The sequence below is a fragment of the Condylura cristata genome, unplaced genomic scaffold (genome assembly GCF_000260355.1).
Source record: "Condylura cristata isolate star-nosed mole 26May11 unplaced genomic scaffold, ConCri1.0 scaffold00007, whole genome shotgun sequence".
In the NCBI taxonomy this organism is placed as follows: Eukaryota; Metazoa; Chordata; class Mammalia; order Eulipotyphla; family Talpidae; genus Condylura; species Condylura cristata.
Window position 1 is genome coordinate 15,605,766 of NW_004567108.1, and position 25,760 is coordinate 15,631,525.

The 25,760-nt window shown below is 39.7% G+C and overlaps 1 protein-coding gene across 3 annotated transcripts in view; it reads right to left on the reverse strand.

The window, feature by feature from the left end:
• PRLR (prolactin receptor) overlaps nucleotides 1-25,760 on the reverse strand; it is a 134,400-nt gene that overhangs the window by 54,208 nt on the left and 54,432 nt on the right. For 2 of the 3 annotated variants that reach the window (XM_004678090.2, XM_012721930.1), the window contains exon 2: nucleotides 19,031-19,123. The gene's annotated coding sequence lies outside the window, so the exon portion shown is untranslated. Of the gene's footprint in view, nucleotides 1-19,030; nucleotides 19,124-22,570; nucleotides 22,629-25,760 lie in introns of those variants that run through there. The other variant, XM_012721931.1, reaches the window with a different exon arrangement.

Sequence of the window (25,760 nt, forward strand, 5' to 3'; positions counted from 1 at the left end):
CCACCGCTTACCTCATCTGCTTGCACATTAGCTGGTGGTCTATGTGAGTGTATTCCCTGCAAAGGTTCTCAAACTCCAGGGGCATAAGAATCACCAGAAAGGCTTGTGGAAATTCAAAATGTTAGACTCTATACCCCAAGTTCCTGGCTCAAAGATTCAGGGTGGAGCCTGAGATTTTTACATTTCTAGTAATTTCTCAGGTGGTGTTGATGCGTTTGGTACAAGATGCACATTTTGGGAATTCCTACTCTATATGAACAAAGAAAAGCCTACCTAAAACTGCCTTCTGAGTTTGTTTAGCAGAGGCAATAGGGTAGAAGAAAACAAAACAAAAAGACTGAAAAGTAAGTGACCCCATCTTTGTAAATGAATGTTGTTCAGTCCTACAATCTCTAACACTGGATGCATCTGCAAATCTGAATTCAATGTGATAGGCACCTCACACAATTTAGTTAATTCTCAGAGTGACTTGGAAGTAACAATAACTTACTGCTTTCATTTTGCTTGTAAAGAAAATGAAGTCTAGAGAAGGTTAGTGATTTAGCTAAAGCTCACACAGGCTTAAGTGAGGGGCTGTGACTTGAATATGTTTAAATAAACTTTCCCTACTTTTCAAGATTTTTAAAAAAGCAATATAACTTTCTCTGTGCAACATGTATATGGGATCTCAAAAACATAAAGGAGAGAAGAGTATCTGAAAGGGGACCAGACAGAGCACCCGGTCATTCCGGAGCTGCATCCATTTGCTGCCCCCCACTGTGGTCTGTACTTTGGGCTATCTGGAAGCATCACCACAGAGATCTAGGGCTCCTAGAAATCCTGTAAGAAAACCATTGTTCCACGGGATCCTGTTTTCCTATTGGTTCACAGATTGCAAAGCAATCCCCTTTGATGAGGCTACACGTCTCTGATTCCTCTATACCTGAGCACAGGGCATGAAAGGCTGCTCTCTGACTTCAAAGACTCACACAATCTGGTGACAGACATGTAACCCACAACACCTCCTTTGATAGACCGGTAGCTTGCTTTCTAGTGCCAACCAACCAGGAAGAGACACTATAAACTATTTAAATGTTAGTATGTGTAAATGTTGAATCCCATGTTATAGGCTAAAAGTGTCATTTAAATTTCTACACACATCCTTAAAGGTAACCTTTGAAAAGAGTGTTTCAAAGTTGAATGGTCTCAGCTGGGCTGGGCTAGGGCTGCAAGGCTGGTTAGAGGCTTCCAATGGTTTGAAACCATTCTGACAAGAATTGTAAATGTAATTAAAAGCCAGAGGTTTGAAAACTGTTTCCGAAAAGATAGCATGACGGTTTTGGTTTTTCAAGAAGAGCTTTCTGGCGATTGGTTGCCCAGTGATGATGAATTAGTATTGCTGAACTTTCCACTTAAAAAATAGTTAAGATTGAGACATAGAGAAAATAATTTGACATTGTGTGTATTTCTCCATAATTTACAAAAGAGAAGATACCATAGTAACTACGACATTCTCATCAAGCATATGGACAGCAAGGAAGTTCCTTCTTGAGTGATCTGTTTGCTGATTGGTAGGGGAGAAGGAGTAGAAGGGGAAGTGGGAATTTATGGGAAAAACACATTTTAAAATGGATGTATATTTTGACTCAATCATTTGCAAAGTGTAAGCTAATGAGATTCAAAAGTTGTTTTTGAGAAGCCATTTAGTATAGACACTCAAATATCCCTAAACTTAACTTTATCTTTCAAAGACTTAAATCTCATTTTGGTTTGGATATCCCATGGCACCAATCAGAAACAATTGTGTGGCTCAGATCAGGTCCTGCATCATCCAGAATTCCTACATGGAGATCCATCTGTCAGTGCGTCTGAGGAGCGAATGGTTGGTTTACTTGCCACCATTATTTTAGTTACTGTCCAGAAAAAAACAAATCTAATTAAATCATGATATGCCCCCAATTGTATCTAAAGTCCAAAGATAATGAAATGTGTTTTAAAAGTTCATTCTAGAATTGCAGATGTATACTATAAAGAAGACAATCCATCATATATTGGGAATAAAGAATGTTAGTCACATAGGAAAATAAAAAGAGGATTACAGATTATACACATACCTAAAATACAAAGATAAGTCAAATAAAGAGACTAAAGAGAAAGAAAAGTGTCTAAAGAGAAAGAAAAGTGTCTACTATATTGTAATCTTTATTACTCAATAGAATAATATGCACTTGAGAGATATTTTAATGAAAATGATGTTTCAAAGCTAGGTCTTGCCAAAGCCAATTTGGAAACTATATCACAAGCTTTCACACAGACATACACACACACACACACTTTCACACACACACACATATTGCATTTCAAGAAATAGAAACAGAATGGAGAAAAGCTACAGAGTTAGAGCAAATGAATAAAAATAAAAACTGAAGCATCACTAAACATGTGTAAAGTGGGAAATAATGAAAGAATCTGAAAAACATTTTATTGGTGAAAATGGAGCCATGAGCACTAAAAATATAGTTTTTAACAAAAAGGAATAGGATTAATGTATGACTTGAATTATAAACTCAAATTAATAACAGCAATTAAGTAAAATACTCCATCTCAATCTGTGAGCATGATGGTTATCCAATATTCTAGTGAAAAGAAATATTACACTGTTAGGTTTACTGCAGTCTGCAAGAACCAGAGGCAACTCTTTAAAGAACTGGTTTTCTTTTCTTCTTTTTTACATTACTGGGGGGGGGGGGGGGCCCTTATTAGTTCTATTCAACCTAATAACTAGAGAGAAAGGCCTTTGAACCTCTATTATTTTGAAGCCATTCATTTCAGACAATACTTCTTTGTCTGTTTGAAGACTAATATCCTTTGGAATAGTTACAAGGATTTAAATGACCTTCAAAGCCCAGTTTTATAATCAATTATACTGTGGCATTTAGAATTATACTGTGACCATTCATAGGAATCATTCATTCTTGAGGAAACAGAATAGGTAATAACTTGAACTCTTCCTTGCCTGGTTCTTTCTTCTGTGGGTTATAACATGAATAATTCAATTCCTTTCAACGAAAGTGGTGACTTACTCTATATAAATGTGATTTTACTGGGGCCTGGGAAGAATATACAGAAAAGGAATATATGCAAAATGAAGTTCTGACCTTAATAGATTTAGATCTTATTATGTGTGCATGGGGCAGAAAGAGGATGAAAATGATGAAGAGATGGCTCTAATGCCAAGCAGAAAACCAAGACTATTTCTGTTCAGCTGGTTCTTCACTGCTATTGCACGCAGACTGTGTCTGTTCTGACTGGTCAGTGACAGTGTCAGACCTTTTTGGGAGGACGTTGAATATCACATTTGAATAACCTGTAGCAAATGATGTGAATTGCCTATCTGAGTCCCCTTATCTCATTTAGACAACCTCACTTTGTTTACAGCATCAGTGTACCCGCGGGGGGCAGTGTGACACAGGTTTATTAATGAGACTTAAGGCAGTGACATTGAGAATAACTTTTGGGGAAATTGTCTTTCAAAGAAAGTATTTCAACTGGGCCTTGACTTTTGCCCATTCTACTATCCCCTTTTCTTGCCTGGAGCAGAGAATTATAACTAGAGATGGAGCAATTATTTATCATGGAATCATAGATGGCCAGGAAGAAAGAGTGAAGGAGTAATGGTTCCTGGTGCTGTTCTTTGATTGATTTCAGCAATCATGGTTTGCTTTATCCCTGTCTTCCTTAATATGGAGAAAATTGAAATCCCTACTTTGCAGTAAGCTCCTGGCCAGTCAGGTTTGGAATGATACACTGTGGGAGACAATTCCCTCTGATACACGGTGCTAAGTTTCAGACTTGGGAAGTGCCACATGAAGCTATAGAGGAAAGCATCATGAAATGGACATTTTCAAAGGCAGAATTTTAGAGGTGGAAGGAGTCACGAAGATTTTTTTATTCAGTAAGTATCCTGCTGAAGATGAAAAGACTGAGACTAAACAAAGTATTCAGATATTGCTCCAAAATTTCACAGCTGGTTGCTAGAAAAGTGAGACTGAAGGGATTCTCTTGCTACCTTGAAATTCAATAGCATTCATCATGGAACATTACAGCATTGTTGCTAATTTGAATGGAGGAAAAAATCAATCTTAGCAATATACAGAAATGTCTACTGAGAAAAGGGCTAGTCGTTTAATGGAAAGCTACTGACGGGACCAAATGTTATAGTTGACTCTCCTTTATCTCCAATCTTCTCCCTCCCCACACTCCAAATGGGATAAATTTCACCTTCCAAATCATTCTTCAGGAGGTTTCTTTACCACATCTTCCACCCCAAGCCCTAGTCTGGTGCATGCTAGCTTTGTTCATTCTAACACTCCCTAAATGCATGCTCATTTTCTCTTTACTGTCTGACCACCACCATCTTGACAGCAGGAATCATCATGTTTACCTGTGTATTCAGGTATATATTGCTTAGAACACTGTGGTTACTCAAGAACTATTCACAACCCAGACTTGGAAAAAATGGCCATTCTCTATGATGGAGTACTTTGACTGGCTGTGTAAAAGTCTAAATACAAACGACTTTTGGAAGCTCCTACCAACCTGTGAGAAATCTTTTAAGTGAACAGACTGACAAAAGAAGATATAAAGATACACATATTTTCCACAGAGATTAGCACATATAGACTTGGAGGTAGGGCTGTTAAGGGCTTCAACTGAACTGAACATCAAAAAATTTGTGCTTTTGGAGGTAGATTTTTCAGGTGAGTTTACATATGTGTGTACCAGATCTAGGAGGGATCTTAGTGGAATGTCATCAAGTGATCATGGAGGATATACTGAGGTTATTTATGTTGGACCCTCAGGAAATAGGGAGGAAGGGGAAGGCATTTGCTCTTGTGGCCCATCTGACAATGAGACAAAGGATAGGGCTGTAGAGTTAGATTTAATAGTGAGAACATCTAAGTAATTAAAGGAGACTCTGCAGGCCCATTCTCCTCAAGCTCCACTTATCTATCTGATGCTTCTCAATGAAGCATAAGGGGAGTTTCTTGGAAGCCTTCTTTATGCCTTCTGAATGTCAAGCAAGGGTTAACTGTTGAATTTGGCTCAAAGCAAGTTCTAAATTTTTTGGATTTAGGTGTTTGTTTACTTGTGCAAATTAGAAATAGATGGGTGGTTTAAGCAAGCAGTTCTGTTAAGGTGGTGGAATAGCAGGATGTTAAACCACAAGGAAAGTTTGGGGCAGTGTTTACAGCCCTAAGTGTAGGAATCTTGACACCACACAGCAAATGAACTACTTAACCTTTCTCTGTCTCAGTTTCTTCATCTAGAAGTTGGAATAACAAGGTGACCCCCACAGAGGCTGGTACTGGGAAGGGTTTAACAGAGTGCTACAACATAATTTTACTCAGTCATGTCAAATATCAAGACGAGGTGCATTTTAATAGTTTCTGCTATAGTTTGTCAGACCCAGCTAATAAAACAAAGGAAATGATTATTCACCCGGTGCTTTGGATACAGGGTTGGCCAGCTCTTTCTGTAGTGTCAGATAGTAAATATTTTCAACTCTGTGGTTTATACGATTTTGTTGCAACTGTAAAACTATCCTGTAGTGTGAAAGCATCATAGACAATATATAAAAGAATGGCACAATTGTGTTCCAAAAACACCGTCTTTACAAAAATAGGACGAGAATTTTATTTAGAAAAACAGACGGCAGGCAGGATTTGTAAAGTCCTCATTTAGATAATTGTATACTGTTTTTGTTAGACAAAGCTCCCCTTTGGGAAAATAGGTAAATATTCTGCTTTCTGCCTAAAATTCTTTTCCTCCCCTATTTGTGTGCTTGGCTCCCCTGATCGCTTTACATAAACACTTACACGCTCACACACACGTACACATACACACAGGTACACACACACTGTTTACTTCAAGCACATATGTTCTACATTCTAGTATCTGGCTTACTAGTTTATCTATTTTTTTGTTTTTACTTGCCTCTCATTTGAATATAAACTCAAGGAGGGAAGGTCCCTGGATTCCCAGTGCTAACAATAGCAGCTGATTGAGCCAAAGCAGCAGGCCAAAAATATTTGTTAAATTGATAAATAAAAGAACTACAGACCACGAAGAACCAAAGCATTTTGATAGTTTACACATAAATTAAATGTTACTTTCAATAAAACATACTTATGAATTCACTGATTACTGTGATAATTGAGCTACATGCTCATTGGCATTATACCAAGTCTGTGGAAGGAACTTGCTTTCTAAAATTTTGCTTTTTCTAGCTAATCCGTTTACATGCTGCTGGTAATTAATCATGTATTTTGGAGAATATTTGAGTTCTCTCGCTTCTTAATCCATTTCTATTTAAGTTACCCATTTTCACATTCCATTTACTTCAAGCACATATTATCTTTATATAATGTCACAGATTTTGGAAAAGCTTGACAGCGGAATATAAAAATAATCTGCGAAATTAAAATCTTGCATCTTGTTCTGTTTAAGACTTGCATCATTGTTCTGTTTAAGACTTGATATAGTATCTGGCACACAGTAGGTGCTTAATCTATCCTATAAGTCAACAAGCTGATGCATTGTCATTGAGTTACTCTTGAACATTGTATTGTACAGTAAGACTAGGAGCTGTGCTCTCTAAAAATACAAATCAAAATGAGAAGACTACTATATGTGTCGTATGGGCCCTGGAAAGTGAGAAAAGGAGAATGTAAAATCAAATTTTGAGGCAATTTGATTTTGATTTTGCAGCATTTACAAAAGCCAGACAGAGTTCCTGGAATAAAAAGAGCAATGGGAACTCTGTGTCTCTCAAATTACCATATGCATATTATTTACCAGCATGGTGAGGCAAGTAATGAATATATTAGAGCAGCCCTCTTCCCCTTTGTATTCGTGATAAAATATCAGTACTGGTAAATCACCCAGGAATGAATACAATGGGCTGTGGAAAGCTAGTTCTCACATCAGCCTGCTCCAACGGTACAGAAAATTGATTTTATAAATGTTATGCTGCTAACAGAGGAGCATAGGCTCTCTGGCTGCACAAAAATACTTCCCTCCCCCTAGGCCACCACACCTAATGTGGGTTCTAGTTGCCCTGAGGGAGATTGAATGAAGACAGAATAAAGGCAAGAAGAGAACTGCTGTTCTCAGGATCTGCTTCTCCATTTGATAGGTTCAGAGCAGGCGAAATGGACAGCACCTGGTCTAGATGCCAACTGCACTCTAAATGACAGCCTTCTTTCCTGGTTGGGGGAAGACATGCCCCTAACATTGTGGAAACTTTGCCGTGGGTGACTGTCTGAGGGTGCCTATTCCTGCCCGATGCACGCAGTAGTAGCTTTTGTGGTCTGTCAGCTATCAGACTGGTGTCCTCGCTTGTATGCATGTGTGTGCTTTCTGCCGCTCCCTGTATTGCTGCATTATTGCAACTTTGATAAATGTGTCTGTCTTGCACATTACCAGTATCTCAAAAACAGAGGTCTTCCTTTTGTGTCTCCAATGCTTGGCTCTTAAGTAAGGGTTGGGAGCCATCTCCATATCTCCCCCATGAATGTGATACTGTTACCAGGCCTCGAGAATAGGCAGAGAGCGACCATGCCAAGCTGGGGCAGCACAGATACTAACATTATGTCAGTGGCTTAGAAATATGGAAATTGGGCCCTCCCTGGTGGCGCAGCGGGTTAAAGCACAGCACTAAGAAGCTAAAGCCACTTCCATATGAGTTCTATCCCCCCCTGCCCCGGAAGAGATCCACATGGCGTGGCAGACCTCTCCTGCCCCTCCTCTGCTCCCCTCAGCAGTGTACTTCATTGATCTGCCTGTTCTGCTCCCCACTCTGTCTCTGGTGAATCCTCTCACCCTCCGCATCTCTGGCCTGTACCCCAGTTCTGTATGAATAAATAAATAAATCTTAAAAAAAGAAAGGACAGAGACCTCCTAAAATATAAGGGCGTGATGAAAGGCAATTCAATGCTTCTCTGAGGATAGTGCATCTGCCAGAACAACTTCATTTTAACCAAGCAAACAAGTCAGTTTTTCAGCAAATCCAGAACACGCACTGACTGAGCCTCCCCAACACCTCTGTGAAGCAACGCTGCTTATAATTTTTTTTTTAAAGTATATTCCTCAATTTCTGGAGATGCAGGAAGGGAATGAGTTTTGGGGAGAGGATGCTGAAGTGTGGCCCTCTTTCCGACACTTCTTCATTTATCAAGATATTAAAAGTCAGTCCCTTTTGTCCAATTGTTAAGTATATTATCTTCCTTATAGTTTTATTTATTTTTGTTTTTTACTTATGCATACAGAACTGGGGTACAGGCCAGAGGTGCAGAGGTGGTAAGAGGATTCACCAGAGGCAGAGTGGAGAGCAGAACAGGCAGATCGTGGAAGTACACTGCTGAGGGGAGCAGCCGCGGGTCAGGAGAGGTCTGCCGGGCCATGTGGGTCTCCTCCCCGGCAGACAGGGACTGAACTCATGCTGAAGTGGCTTTAGCTTCTTAGTGCAGTGCTTTAACCGGCTGCTCCACCAGGGAGGGACCCTTTATAGTTCTTATCTCATAATTTTTTACATCAACCTAGCTAGAAAGTAGGCAAAGGTTTAATACAGTCATAATCGCTGGGCGGGGAGGAGGAACAGCCACAGCTGAGAAATTGACTAGTCAGGTTTGTGATGGGTCCTGCTCCCAAAATAACACACTTTTCTTCTGCCAGTTATGCTCCCCCCACCCCCGCCACACACACACACACACACACACACGCAAGGTAGCTTTATATTTGTGAAGACTGGTAAACTTTCAAGAATTTTAGGAGAATGAAAAAGATGGACTTAAAAGGTACAGCTTTGGATTATAAAAGAGTACTCTGGACTCTCAGACACCAAATTAGTGAAATTGGTGATCTTTATCTACCATGATGTAACTAAAATTCTTGGAATTCAAAATGTTGGTTGCTTAGTAACTTTCCTTTTAGTATAATCATCATCCAACTTAGTTTATATCCGACTGACCTTAAGAGAACTGAGATTTCATTAAAAGTTAAAAATTATTACCAGAATATCTATTGCCAGTTTTGCTTGTGGTTTTGATAATATCTGTTTATTCCTTTTGACTCAGCCAAATATGGTACCCTAGCTCTGAGGGTTAACTGGTTGACCTAATTTGGAATACCTGAGGAAGTCATATAATTTTAATAAATTTAAACCTATAAATATCAGTTTTCTCTCAGCTTGTATATATGAAACTGGGATATATAAGTAGTTTCATAGAGTCATAACAGCCCACAGATTAACTACATTTCTTGTAGATTTTTTACACAATTTCTTACAAGGATTCTTGTTTATTTGAATGTTCAATAGCTGGGGATCTATGCTAAAAGCATTAGCAATCCTGACTTATGATTTTACCATCTATACATTTTTAAAAATGCATCTGAAAGATATTCTTAGTGTTTACCTTCAGTGATTTCCATTGTTTATAGTTCCTGTTATTGGCTTTTAAAAAATTAAAGAACTCGCCTGAAGTGCTCAATAATTTAGAAAATTTTAAGGAGAGATTCCACAGGACAATTTTCCATATGAACAAAACAAAGGTATAGTGATTTTCTATATACGCAGAGTCACCCAGAAATAATGTAAAACAGTCCCAAACACAATATGCTGGTTTCAGTCCACCATAAGTTCATTTCTTCCTCTTTTTTTTTCTTTTTTCTTTTGTCAGAGAGCAGGCATTGTTCTATGGCTTTCCATTAGAAACACAATTTTCTAATTGAGGACTGAAATACAAACTGGCTTCAAGCAGAGCTCTTGCTGGGTTTTGTTCCTTTCTTTGTTGAAATGTAGCTATGAGCTCTGCTTTGGAAAATAGGAACCTTCTGGCCAGACATATTCACTATTTGTAGCCTTGCTTCATAAATTTCCTTTAAAGCAACAACAAATGGAGTCATACTGTCAGACTAATGATGGATGAAAGCCATTTAATTTATCATACAGTTTATTGCCATGGCAGTGTCCAATTAGTAGACACCATCTGCATTTTCTGGATATATTCGCACCCTCAATAGTCTGACATGAAATTGTCTACAGAGGGGAAGGTAGATGATGAATATTAGAAGAAAAGTTTTAACTGGCTTTGACTGATGCTAATGTAAGATAAATGATAAGATCAATGGTTGTGGTAGGTAAGAATAGAAAGTCTAAGTCACTTCACATGACTTGGAGAGAACAGGACAGTGTAGGATCTCAGAGACAGCTCCCTATTCCTACAAGAAGAGTCAATGACAAAGCAACTAAAATTTTAACTTATTTTTGGATGTAAAATTACAGGTGTTTGGGGATGCAAGTGGATTCCCTCCAGGAACTGATGTCTTGTGTATAGCAGACATCTAAAACATCTTTGCTAAATGAATGAAGGAATGAATGGACTAATCTGATAACACAGCATTAGTGTAGGGAGTTATACCATTTCCACACCATCACTGAGGCTTGGGTAGACGTTGTTCTCATTTGCCAACATTCCCAGCTATCTTTTCTTTCTGGGAAGACAGGAAGACCACACTAGCTTGCCCCACTGGATAGAAATGACTTGTGTCCCTTCCAGATGGGGTTGCCTAAGAGCTGGCTAATGCTGTTCTCCTCTGCTTTTGTGACCGTGGGGCCATGAGTTGGAGAAACTGTAAGATGGAAGCAGCAGACTGCACTGCTGAGGCAACAAGAGGGTATCTGCTCTGGAGAACTGCCTGCATCCGCAGCAGACTTTGTTTGTGTAAGAAATAAGTCCTTGTTGTTGTAACCCAATGCCTAACAGATGGCATCTTCCAATGACGATCAAGATGGGTCATGACAGCTATCATCCAACATGCTCTCTTCTGTGTAGCTCTGCCAACCCTCCTACCCCCTCATAAGCCCCCCTCCCCACTCCCCCCTCCCCGAGGAGTAAAGCAACCAGCCCTCTGTTTACCTGGGTTGCAGAATCAAAGCTCTGGAACTGCCTAGATGAAGTCACAAAAGGCCAGGAAATCTCTCTTGGGACTTCCCCTCTTGCAGAACACCTGCTTTCTGTCTACTCACTCTGAGCATCCAGTCCCACAGAGTTTAACTGCAGGTGCTCTTGTCAGAAGTAACAGTTATTGATAGCCTGAGTCTTTCAAGTCAGGCACTAAACCTGTGAGTAAAGAAGTTGCCAAATGATTTTCGCCCCCAATCTGAGTGTTCTAGCTGATACAGCAACCATTCCACAACAGCTACAAGCATCACTGCTGTGTCCCACAAAATTCATGAGCATAGGAAAATAACTGTTGCTTTCTACCACCAAGTTTGAAGTGATTTGTTATAAAGCATCTGATGGAATTTGTTACCATGCTGTACTCTAGCCCATCTAAATACAAGGATATTTTTCAGAAAGTCAAAAAACATAAATAACAAAGGAAGATGAAAAATATTTTCACTGCTTTGGTAGGAGGGCCATCTGGCACCACCATCCTGAAGAAGTTACATAGGCTCAGTCTGGGCGATCCATTTTCCTTAACTAGAAACCACATTCCCAAGGCCTCATTCATGTACACAAGGTTTTATGAACTGAATTTATAGAAGTGTCGTCATTTTTCTTGTTTCATCCTGGCAAGATTTATTCTGCAAATAACCACATCCCTCTAACCTTGAGGAAAACAAATAGCACGTTACAAATATTTATACATGATCAAATGCAGTAAGAAAGCTGGGAGCCTCATATTATGGGGTAATGGGTAAAGTTTCAGAAATAACTGGCATCTAGGCCAGTACTGTGATAGATCACGCTTCAGTTACTGCCAGGCCACGTGGGAGATTTCTTAGTAAGATGAATTTTTACAAAAATTTTAAACAAACTACTAGAACAACTTAGGACTTCACATCACCTCATATGTAGAAGCAAGGATGATAGGAATTGAGAAGCATAGAAGGAAATTGCCAATATTGCACATAACCATAATACAAATTAATTAGCTTGGTTGTAAGATCTGCAGATCTAAGGACAAGTAGAAACACAAATCAACATTAAAACAAGGATTGTCTGAGAAAGATCTATTTCACAGGTTCTTTAATTAAACTTGGTGGAACAATTTTCATAGTTCATCATGTATTTGGGAGAAATGTGTCCCAGAGAAAATGTAAAATGTATATTGTCAGTCTGAGAGAAGGTAAAAATTCCAGCAAAGGAACAAATAAATCCAGAGCAAGGAACCAATTATACTCTGAAGGCAATAATATATGGGACGATTTCAAGTTATTCATTTCTCAGTCACGACAATAAGACAAGGATAATGGAGAGAAATTTACAAGCGCCCTCACACTGGGGTGATATCAACTTCTTCACATATCACACAATTTTAACAGGCAAGGTAGGGTACTGGGACTCAGAGTTAAGTCCTCAGTAAACTACTTATTTGACCTTGAGCAAATTTTTTCTGTGTCTCAGGTTTTTCATCGTTAATGTGAATAACAATATCTCTCACACAGAGTTATTTTGAGGAGGAAAAAATCATGTGTATAAAATGCCCGGTAGAGTGAACACTTAATAAAAGGTGGTTATTTTTATCATATTCTAATAAAAAAGATAATTAGTAGTAATCCCTCTAACACAAAGTTATACACATTAAATAACAGTTGAATTATAAACTCTAGCATTCAACTAGATTTCTTTACCAAAAATGCTAATTTGCTTTTGTCTCTCCTTTTCATTTTGCTCTTAGGCCAATTGATCTGAACTTCCTCTCTCACAAACTATATAATGACCACCTCAAATCTGCATATCCAGGTCTGCAAGCCAGACATTTCAGCCCTCCTGGCTGAAGCTTTATTCCTCACAAAAGCCACAGGCAACACGGTCAGCAAGCCATAATTGCCTTCTGGGTTTTTATCAATGAAACTGCAATAATCATTATTATACAATAAGCAAGAGAGGAAGTGATTTGCAAGCCAGATATTCAACACAAAGCTATGTGGCATTCTAAGAAATCCTTTGATTTGCTCAGGGTAGGTTGTTGATTTGTGATTCTCTTTTCCTCCCATTTTTCCTCATCTCCTTTCCTGTTCTCCCAACCTCTCCCACCCCACACACACTCACACACACACACACACCCTTCAAATAACTGGGCTTCAGCAAACTGTCTCCCAAAATTTAGGATTAAATAAAATATATGTGAATATATTTCCTATGCCAAATGGAAGGAACAGTTTCCAGATAGAAGCCTTGTGGAATTACAGATCTCTTAAGCTGGAAGACATCGTTGAAGTACAGGAATTGGACTCTTGTTTTCCATTCAAGGAGGCAAAATTCTGAGCACTAACATGTGAAGCTCATAACTTAAGACATGGAAACTCTTGGAGACGATGACAACATTTCAACCATTTTAGTGCCTATGGCCTTCATGATGCATTTTAAACTTTATAGTTACTAGTCTTGCACCGTAACTATACTTTCTACATTTACTTGTTTATGCATTTATTCTTTGCCATCATCACAAGTATTTCAAGGTTATGTCCTTCGATTCTGAAGAAAATATTCCTGACTACCAGCAGGAATGGCTTTTTGAACTATTTTCTCAGTGGAATGGATGGATTTACATACACTCCCTTGTCTGATTCATACGGTAACAGATTTCGCTCCTTTGTGAAGCTGATGTGAGCTGACTGGCCATGAAACAGAGTGAAGTTAATTCATGAACACACAGAGAAACACCACCCATCGAACAAACTGGCTTCACCTCCTTGCATCCATCAACCACAACAAACACACAAAAACAACTCTCACCAACAAAGCGTGTAAGGATAACGTCGAGTCTTTATTAGTTAAATCTCTGCTGAAATGAAGTCCATTACTTACAAAATGATACCTGGGATTTGAATGTTGTTTCAGAGCTTATAAGATGGGCAACCTTCATTCTCATTTTTTAAGATGTGAGAACTGAGACTTAAAAGGATAAAAAGGATTTGCTGGAAACCCCAAAGCTAATAAGAACCAGCCCTTGGACTTGAAGACAGGCCAAGGACTCATTCCATAAAGCCACAGCAATTTCAGGTGCTGACCTTTTGATTAAAGGCACAATGACTTACAAGGATGTTTTTAACTCGTTAGTAAAATGAGATTTGGACACAAGATAATTTAGATTTTGCAAACAGTTCTTTCCAATGGTGAATATTATTAATCTACTGAAAAATATGTGCATGTGGAAAGTTTTACATTGTTTGCATAGGCAGAACAATTCAACCTCATTCCCTTTTTTTTTTAAAGATTTATTTTATTTGTACATACAGAACCGGGGTACAGGCTAGAGGCTCAGGGGCGGTGAGAGGCTTCACCAGAGACAGAGTGGGGAGCAGAACAGGCAGATCGATGAAGCACACTGCTGAGGGGAGCAGCGGGTGGGTCAGGAGAGGTCTGCCATACCATGTGGTCACCTCCGGGGCAGGCGGGAATCGAACTCATGCGGAAGTGGCTTTAGCTTCTCAGTGTAGTGCTTTAACCCGCTGCGCCACCAGGGAGGGCCCCTCATTCCCTTTTTATTTAGAAATTTTTGTTTTTACTGCCTCAAGTCATGCAGATACTTTTTGGTTGCCACCAGTAAAAATATAGTTTATAATGATGTTCCCCTTTATGTAACCAAAAAGCAAAGCAAATAATTACTGACTGCATCTCTCCAGTTGGTCAAGTTAAAAAGCCTTGCCATCATCTTGACACCTCTCTCTTTTTCTTTCAGCTGGCACCCAATCCATTTGAACTCTGGAATCTTTTCACTTTGCCTTTCAATAAGATTAAAAAATGAACTTGCTTCACTGTACAACCTTAGTGTAAGCAATCACTATTGGCTGTGACTGCACTAGTCTCCTGCCGGTGTCTTGCCCCTCTTCTTGACACCTGCAGTCTATTTTAACACCAGCTGGTATGACTCTTTTGAAACTCAAGTTAGATGCTATTTACTAACTCAAAATCTGCCAATATCGTTACATCTCACTCAAAGCCAAAGTAATTTCTAATGACCTTATATGTGTCTTCAGGACCTGACTCTAGACAGTTCTCTGAAATACATCCCACTTCTTCGTCTACTCCAGACATTTGTGTCCTCCATCCCATCTGGTCTCCTTGATGCTCTGGCATGAATCAGATACATTCCTTTAGGGCTTTTACACTCACTGCCCTTACTGTCTATACCACTCTTTCCTCAAATCTTCCATGGATTGTTCCTAGGTCTTTGCTCAAAATGACCAGGTCAGTGAGCTCTTCACCATTTCTGCCCTTTGTCCCAGGCAAATGCCCTGATCTTCCACTTTGGAGGGTCCTGCTTGTATTCATTGCTCTCCATTGTCAAAGGGATCTAGGGTGACATGTTCACTAAAATCCAGACAGCCAGCTCCCATTCCCTACTTGCAGTCACTTGAACTATCAGAGTTCTCCACCTCAATGACTCTGATTCCACTTCCAGACAGTCTTGCCAGAGTGCACATTTTAGGACCGAGATCATTTATGGGGTGTGCAGATAGAACTTGGACTTGTGGGTTTGAGTGTCTACATGCATGAGAGGCTTTAGGATATGGCACTTGTTGTTCTAACAGGTGGGAAGAGAACAATAGGAGAGGGTTGGGACACTGGCAGGAGGCACAACTCTGCACATTCTAGAAGAGAAATTTGAGCATGGCCTTCCAAGATGTGATGCAGATTTGTTGTCAAGGCAGGACAGTCAAATTTCATGCCACCATTTATCAAATATTTGGACAGGTAGTCTGCAGCCCCACACATATACTCTCTCTCTCCTTTCTCTTCAGTCTATAGTTGCTTCTCTCCCCATTCACACTCCATATCAGCCCTTTCTTCTTTTTCTTTATCTTCTTAACACTTTACATGATATTTGGCAGTTTGTCTCCTACACAGAGAACATAAGCTCTACTGAGGACAGAAATTATTTTCTGTTTTGTTATTGCTATTTCTCTAGCATCACAAATAGATCCCAATTTTTTACTGAATGGATGCATGGTTCATGGCTAACTGCTAATGATACCTACCATTTTACAACTATGATACCATTTAAATCTAACCAACCCTACCAGTCTATTATAATAAACTTTTCATTAATATTTCCCTTTTATAGTGTAGTATCAGAAGGTTGAGTAATACCTAGTAGTTACACAGTTAGTAAGAGGGGGAGAACTTGACCACAGATCTCTCCAACTCCAAAGCCCATGTTCTCACCACCATATTACCTTGGGGTAGGCAAAGACCCAAATATAAGACCCCAAAGACCCCAATATCTATGATGTAAATATTTCTAATCCATTTGCCTATATTGCATTTCTGTTCCATTTCCCTGAATTTCTGACTTTCTGTAAAATGAAGAGAATACTTAATTGAATTTGAAGAATGGTAAAAATTTCCTTTTAGTAACTGGAACTCAGTTACTTGCTTCATTCAGTTTGAATAGGTAGAGATGACAGTAAAGTGTACATTAGTTGGCAAAAAGCATTTAAACATGGTACTTGACTAAAAATATCTTTAATGCAGTCATCTACTTTTGGGCATTTGACTAAAAATATTTGATTCCAACATAGGCTACTTACTTACCCAGTGACTTGAGGTGGGGTGGGGCAATTATCAATGGTCCATAAAGCAGCCTGCACTTTGGAATAGTCAACTTAGCAGAAAAGCAGACCTTTGTTGGCTGACTGTTGTCTAACCTTAGGTTTATTCAGAATTTTTCTGTTTGGCTAGGACTATGTACAATTGACTTCTAAATGATCGACATGTGGACTAAGATGAAATACCTTGGAAGTCACAGGTTACAGGTGAGGCGCTTTCTCACCAGACCTTCCTCAAGTCTTATAATGCTCCTTTTCCCTATGATGTCTCATGGTATCCTTAATCTCACTCCTAATTCAAAACCAATCTCATGTTCAGGAAAGAGTCCAAGAAATTTCCTGTCTTAAGGTCCTGTTCCCAGATTAATCCACACTAGGTTGCTCTTTCCAATAGACTACCCATGAAAGTTTTCTTATGAAGCATAGCTCTTGGTGTCAAAGTTTGGAAATAATAAATCTTCTCTGGATTAAAAGTAGGTCTTATTTTATTTTAGAATCTGTAGAATCTTTCCATCTCAAATTTGTTTATTATACTCTATAACAACTCAAACTTCTTTACCATTGTTTAAGACACTGCCTCACCACCTGAGTTCCAAAGATAATGTCCATTCATGCTTTTATTCATTCATTCCACAAATATTTATTGAGAGCCTGCGTTGTGTTCAGACTAAAACACACATCTAAAAAAATGTAGTGACCACACTCTTACAGTATGACTTACAGACATACTCAACATCGGAAAAAATGCAGCCTTTTACCAGGGACAATGGTATAATAATTGGATTTTTTGTGTAAAAGAGATGAATTCTCAGATGGCTCTTCTCAGGATATCACAAACACTAATTTCTTCATTTTTCTATAAATGGAACTTTTGTAGCTGTGGTGAGGACAATAGCCTGACTCTGAAATGTGTACTTATTATGAAGTCTGTGGGCAGAAATCGTGACAACCCAAATTTAGCAGCACAATATCTTCTTGCCTTCCCCTGCAAGGCATGGATTTGGGGAGGACCTCATGGGCATGTTTGGGTGGCTGAGGGAGAGAGGCTGTCATATGCAGTCTGACTAACCACTTCCTCGCTGATGAGATGTCTCATTGAGAGAGGACCTGCTCTCTCCTCCCTGACAGAACAGATGTTGCTGCACTAAGGGAGTTTATGCTCTGGGTGACATAGGCCCAGAACACAGGCCAGGAAGGAGGATACAGCATGTTTACACTGGACAGGAGAGTGGGCCCTTGTTCAGCCAAGCATCTTATTTTACGCATGGGAACCTGAGATTCTGAAAAAGTGTATAGTCCACACAGGCTAAATGCTCTAATAGTCCTGAAGAAGGTGAGGAAAGAAGTAATGGCATGAAATTTTCATAGTATGATTCCATTTTTTCCCTAGAGGTAGTAATCCCTTGTCTTGAAAAGTTAACTGTGCTCAGATTTTTTAAATAATAGCTTATATTTTTTTTACATCATTTTGTGTCTTTTTCCATTTCAGCTGCAATCCCCATGGACTTCCCATCACCAGTTCACCCTTGTGCCATAACCATAGTCCTGTTCACTCTTCCTGCCCCAGTTTTGATCCTACTCCCCTCTCTATTCCCATAAAATGTCTCTCGTTTATAGTTGTTCATTATTATTTTATTCCCCTGGTCCTTTATGCTCCTGCTATGAGTGAAACCATCCAGTATTTTTTCCTTTTTCTTTCTGGTTTATTTCACTAACATGACCCCTTCCAGCTCCATCCGTGTTGCTGCAAAAGACATGAGTTCATCTTTTTGACCACTGAGTAATATTCCATTTTGTATAGGTACTGCATCTTTTTAATGCAGTCATCTACTTTTGGGCATTTGGGTTGATTCCATGTCTTTCCTGTTGTAAATAAATCAGCAATAAACATGGGGATGCAGGTGTCTTTTTGAATCAGTGTTTTTTGTCTTTTGAGTAAATACCTAGGAGTGGGATTGCTGGGTCATATGGAATGTACTCATATTTTAACACAACTTTGGGTGAATTTTGGCAATTTTTAAAAGGGTACCTTGAAACATACTTTAAAACAATGTGTTCTAGTACCTTCCTTCCAGCTGAGGATCTTGCTGATTACTTTTCCATTAATATGTTACTTAAAAGGTCATTACTTTCTATGTCAATAACATGGTATGGCACGCTCTCCACAAACAAAGCACTTGCTAGTGTCACACTTTGGTAAGTCAGAGAACCTGTGGATTGTGCTGAGAATGATGGCCCCCCAGTCTCAGTCAGACCAGGCTTAGTAAGGCAGTAATACTAGTACTGGTGTCTAAATCTTTGCCCTGTTCAAGTCCTTGCAATTGCTCAGGAAAATGAACCCTCTTGTCCCTGCCATATTTGACCCACAGCAGAGTAGATAAGCAGCATCTTGAGCAAATACATGGTCCACTGCAATTATTTTCATACCTGCTACTTGTTTGTTGTCCTCTGGAGCTAGGCCATGAAGAGTACAGAGAGTAAGACGGGGTCCTTGTCATTTGTGTCAATTCAACTCATAACCTAGTGAGGAAAGAAAGAAAAGAGGCTGAAATGGAAATAAAGAAATTCTAGAGGTAACTGATGATCTTCTTATTATTTATAAACACATTCTTAATAAATACAAAGAATAATTCATGAGCAAAGAGCACAACTTTTAATTTGTGTCTGCCCTACATTCTTTCATTTCCAGAATGTCCTTATTCCACATGAGTCTAGTAACAAACAGACCCATGCTGCTCCGTCGGGATACCCCACCTCTCTATTCACTGGTAAACCCAAGGGTGAGCATAAGATTCAAGCAAGGGCCTTTCCTCAGGGACAGGAATGGATGCTTAATGAGACGCGCTTACCCTTCAAGACACTCTTACCCTACAAGCATGGAAAGACTGGAGCCCATCTTTTCTTTCACATAGGAAAGCTCATCAGAGAACAAAGCCAACATGCAGACAGGCAAAGATAGTAGGAAAAAAGGGAAGAAGAGATAATGCTTGCTGCTTGGACACTGAATGCAATTAATTTCTTCAGACTTTGGAATTAATGGCATTTATTCACATGCTTATGTTGGTTGGGGCTGGCTGAATGGGTTTCTCTCATTTGCATCCAAAACGCGTGATAACTGAAACACTGTAATAGACTACAGTGAACCAGCATACGTGATTCTAGTGATTCTAATGAGTCAGAAGTCCTCATGGTCTTGAATTCCAAGGGTCTGGGTTACCCTAGACCCACAGGCAGACCTTCATTCAATGGCAGCTCCTGCCAAAAGTCACTATCGTGGCAACTAACTGCTTTGGCATCCTCCAATCTTCTTTCAGCTCCCAGAAAACCTTCATGACCTACTCCCTTCTTCAGACGACAGTCTAGTGAAGGAAGCAAATATATATATATATATATATATATATATATATATATAATTCTCTCCCTTAACTCAGACCTATTGCCTCATCCAACTCAAGAAAACTATAGACCTGCATTTGCTTATTCTTCACCCAGAAATAAAAACAGTGTTAGCAGAGGGAACTCCACCGAAGAGATACAAATAAACAGAGAGAAAGTCCTTCAAACTCAAGGGAATGCTTGGCTGTGAAGTGAGCAAACAAACCAGCCTGTGTAAGGAATAGGCCACCAGCGTTCATGCTCACCCAAGGAATGTGTCAAATTCCATGAGGCAGCTATTTATATACAAACCGAAGTGTTTCCTTTCATTGTAAACATGGAGCTAGTAGTCTGAGCAAGAAGGGTTGGGCATTTTGTTATTTTCCACTAGAGCCTAGTTAACAAGCCATACTTCTATTCTCTTTTGCCCTGTGCTAAAAGAAACCCAACTTACTAACACAAAAACAAGATAGCTAGTTTTTGTGGCTGGTTCTGTGTTGGTTGAAAGAATTCTTCCCTTCCAACCTTGTCTAATGAACCCTGTGACTTTAGTCATTTCTAGGATGACTTTCATTACATGAGGCATTTTAAAAAAGAAGTGCAAAAGTGACTTTATTTGATAGTCTAATTTTTCCTCTAGGCAGAGGAAAAGTGAGGCGTTTTGAGGCTCTGCAGCCAGAGAAGGTGGGCACTAGCCAGGATGTAGGTTCAACTCTCTAGCGGGCTGAGATTTGTTTCTCTAGAACAGGGCTAGGTCAACTACTGCCCTGGGTCAAGCCAGCCCACTGTGAGCTTAAAAACATAAAAATACATTTCCCATATTTTTAAGTAGTTGAAACAAGTCCAAAATGGAGTAATATTTTGTGACATGTGAAAATGGTATGAAATTTATTTTTCAGTGTTTATTAATAAAGTTTCATTGGAACACAGCCACACCCATTTGTTAATACGGTCTCTGGCTGTTTTTATACAACAATGACAGCATTGGATAGTTGTAACAGACACCATATGGCCTGCAAAGTAAAAAATATTTACTATGTAGCCCATTACAAAAATAGTTTGCGGTATGCTACTCTACAAAGAATTTTTTTTCAGGGTTAAGAAGATAATATTATTTGTTACAAGCTCTAAGAGGAGCATGCCCATACAATAAAAGACCAGCCAGAATTCTCATCCTGGCTTCATGCCCAGCTACCTGTGTAACCCTAGGAAGTGGTGTAACTCCTTTAGGACCTTCATTCTTACCCCTCCCTTTTTTTATGATGGAATTGATTCCTGCTCTGAAATTACTTTACCTTGCAAAGGCCTGAGGCTGGTTGCAAAGGGATGGGCTGGGTGACTTTGATGCCCATTCATCATGGCCACAGATAAGCACTAGGGAAGGAACCATCACAGGGTCATCAAAAGAAAACAGTGCTGTGTCCTGAAGACATTCTGATCCCTAAAATCACAAGTCTATAATCATGACTCTATCTTCAGAATGGTGGCCACAATGACAGAAGGAAAGTGCAAATGAAAGGAACTCACTGAGTGGTATCTGACTTGCCCAATTCTTTGTCCTGACACTGATTGTGGTGTACTATTTACACAAGATGCATCAATCCTGTCTAATCATCAGGGCTCTTTGCTTCATCAGATAAGCTCTATTCGTTTTCCTGGGGGGTAGGGCTGGCTTAGATGAGCTGGATAAATACTCCGACTTTCCTCTTGACTTGGGTTAATGAAGTTCAGGCCAGCACACTTGGGAGAATTGTGCACACTGGAATATCGTACTTGTACACAGCATAGTTTTGCAAGCGATAAATTCTTTTCCTCATAAGCCTTAAAACACTGTCGACCCTAGAGTTGTTCCAGAAGTCTTGTAAAAAAGAGAAAGGTTGATGTTTGCCAGGTGATTGTTTTTAAAGTCAATTTTCCAAAGCTTTAAAAATCTTGAGCTGCTGAGGATTTAGCATCTAATTATAATCTTTATGGGTACAGCCACAATAATGGCTACCATTTACCCAGTGAGTCTTGTACAAAATGAAAAATTTGGGGTATTTCATTCTTTCATTTGTCACAAGACTTGCTAATCATTTATCCACCTTAGTAACAAAAGGTTTGCTAATGATTGTGGTGGCAGAAGTTCTGGTTACAACGTAAGTATGGCATGAAATAAAATATAGCCACCTTGGCAACACTATTTTATAAGCTTTCATTTCATTTTGCCTTCCTGATAGATCACAACAGATCTAAAGTTCAAGATTAGCTCTAAGAAACAAAACTCAAATAGCCCAAATTCATTGGCCCCAGACTTGTCTTTAACCAAAGGAGCTTGTTGGCCTCTTCAGTGCATTTTTCATATCTTTCATCCATGTTTTGAAAAAGTGTATACAGGGATTTTCCATTCAAAACATGTAGGAATTTAGAAAAGTAGCATGCAAATGGATTTCACTGGATTCCTATCTTAGGTAACTCTGAGCGCACCAAGTATGTAGTCACATATGCAACCTTTGAGAAGGTGATTGCTTGGAAGTGCAGACTTAGAATACAACTCTTTTCAAACCTAGGAGGGTCAGAACTGAGAGGATTCTCAGAGTTGAGCTAGCCTACCTGTTTCATATCCCAGATGAAGACTGGAAGATTTAGAGGGAAGCGAGTAGCACACTGTCTGGGCCACTGGATTTAGATTCCACTCTCCATTTGCTTTATCTCTGTCTCTATTGGGCAATTTCTTCTACCCCAGTACCATCATGGCAGTTGCCATTGAAGTGATGAGAATTACGGCCACATGAGTAGAAAAGGGTGCCAGACATATTCTAGTGGACAGTGGAGTAGACAGCTCTGTATTTTCTACCAGGGAGTCGTGTTTCATCAGATTTTCTTCTGCGATGAAGAGTTTCTTGGTCTTATTCACTCTCCTCAGCAAATGATATTGCCAGAATGATACAGAATTTGTTTTGATGGAGCACTGGGACCCAATGTGTCCAGGTAAATACCACTTCCTGAGGAGGGGCCAAGATATGAGATAATGATGAAGTAAACTGTTATTTCACCCACATAAAACATGAACATGTGATCCATCTCATTTAACCTTTTTGGTAGATGCAAAAAGATGGCAAAAAATATTCAAGACTAGCTTCCAAAATGAACCAATAATTGAGAAATATGCCTCTAGAAGAGGGTGCAATCATTTTCTCTTCCCAGTTGAGGTCTGTCACCCAAGTTACTCCTGTATGAATAGAGTTGATATTCGCCAACCACTCAGAGCAGCTGCACTTGGTGAGGAGGGGGAGCAGGTGTTTCTACTGCTAGATGATGAGGTCTGACAAAAGAGGGAAGGTGACACAGGAAAAAGTGCAGCTGGAACAATGGAATAGAGAGATACAAAATGGGGAAATCTGGGGTGTTAGATACTTGCTATCTGGAGCCAGAAGTATTTCAACAAATTTAAGATATGACTGTGATGTGTATGAATCTCAGCTGTAGGACACAGGAGATGTGTGTCTGGGAGCTGCTTAAATTCAGTCCCTTTAAGTGTTTCTTTCTACAACTTTCTCAAGAAATGCTTAATTCCACGCATCCTAGCAGAGCTCTTTTAAAGCACCTTTCTTTACTTAAAGAATTATTTCTGTGAGGTAAATCATCTCATCCAAGTACGTGTTTTCAAGCACCAGGTCTCCTTAAATCAGAGTAAAACTATACTGCCTGTTTAAAAATTTTGTCAATCCTGAAAGCAAGTGGTGTATTTCCTTACAACCACAGCAGTCAGGTTGTTAACATGTAGGCTGAGGTGACTTTGGGAACCCAAATCCTAAAATAACTAAACCCATAGGGGGAGGAGGAGCGACATTCACCATATTGTGTATATGTCCCTATAATTCCTAGCAGGCCCTTCACCTCCCAGCTTCCTAGATCACAAGGCAGGACCATGCTAATGTGGAGTCTCTATGCCACAACTCACAGTCGTGGAAAAGGGGCTGTGAGCTCGGAGGGGCAGCTCTTTCTGCCAGCTTGCGCCTATGCAAGTGTCTTTTCCTCTCCTGTCTCTAATATTTACTCTTTAAATATAACTGAGTCTCTGTCTTACAGAGAATCTCGCCGCAAGCTGGTGAAAGAGGACTTCTGGTGAAATCTTTCCCAGAGTGAACTCAAGGACCCCGAACTCTAAAAATGACATCAGTTCTGCCAAAAATGTAACAAATTCACTTAGGCATATTTTTTTAATGGAAAACAAATTCTAATACTTATACCATGGGCTTTAGAGCTTCTTTCGTTTCTGTATGGATGGTTTTGTTGTTGTTATTATTGTTCTTCAGGAAAATTACCTTGAAAGAACAAATCTGGTCAGGGAAGCAAGTCTTCTTCCCACACTTAACTCCCACACGTTTGTCCTCATTCTAACTTTCTTCTACCCCCTTTCTCCACTCCTCTTTTCCTATTCAAGGTTTAATTTATCAAGGTCTTGCTTTCCAGGGCCATTTATGTAGATATTGGCTGAAAAAATTCAGTATCTTTTCACAGGGTGGTTTGTACCATCTAGAGACACTTTGCTTGACGGTGGACAGCAGACAGAGGTGGAGTTCATATTTGGGACCTTAGCTACATTTCTTTCATCACTTGCTTTTTCTTCTCCTCAGGCTTGAGCTTTCTCCCCAGAAAGAGTCATTCCTGGGAAGGAGAAGCCGAAGTCAGTCTGCTGGACCCTACACAGCTCATTTCTAAAAGGGTTTAGCAGAACCATTCAGGGCCCCAGTGGCAAGGCTGGCCTGCAGTCTGTGACACTTCATTCAGGGAAAATAAATCATTGGGAAGCAAAATGTAGAATCTTGCTCTCCTCAAAGGTCTTTGGCAAGAGTGACCTCCCAGTTCAGATGCCAAATTCTTCCCAGTTCTACTTTTATTTTTGACAACTGGAATTTTTTCTGTCTCTTAATCCCTTCAAAAACACACGTTACATCCAACTGAAGGACATGTTGACTGATGCCTTGGCAAACAAATTGTGAAAGAAATGTGAGCAGAAAAACTATTATTTGAAAAACTTAATTCACTCATTTCATGGATGGTGGCAAAGTGTTTGTGTGCTTTTCCCTTATAAATAATACTGTTGTGAACATCTTCCAGTCTGCTGTCAAGCTATCATTTTGCCCCATCCCCTACCACTCCCTTTCTGTGTCTTGTTTTCCTGTAGGACACTTTCTTTCAACCCCTCAACCCTTGTTTGAATCCCATGTCCTGAGACTTGAATCCCATGTCCTGATTATCTGACCAGATCCCTGTTTCCATGACCTGTGCTGAGGCCCAACGCCTTGGCATTGCCTGGGAACTCTGCCAGGGTGGGACTCTCCTCTCTTTTTAGCTTCAGACTGGAAATAATGGATAAGAGCTCCACCCTGAGCATCACAAAGCTGTGGGACTTGTCCTAGCTGGACTAACTCCTTCTTGACTCTTGCTTATCCAGACTGAAAACCTTAAGAGCCAAGGATGAGTCTTAGTCAGTGATAATTGCTTAGATTAGGCATAGGGACTGGCCCAGGATATAGTCTTAAGGATGATTTTAAAGTTGCTTTGTTTTTTAAGTGACTTTCTATTATTCTAGGTGTCAACTTCCTTGTAGATATATCACAGTTAAAGATAGAAAAGAAAGGGGGAGGAGGGGGGAGAGAGGAGGAAAGAAGGATAGGAAAGAAAGATCAGTGTCAATCTGGTAGCTGGTGACTAATGTGGGGTGTACCTGTGAATTCCCCAACCTGAGGGAGGAGAATCTATCAAGCAAAGGAAAAGGCATTTTGTAGACTTTGCT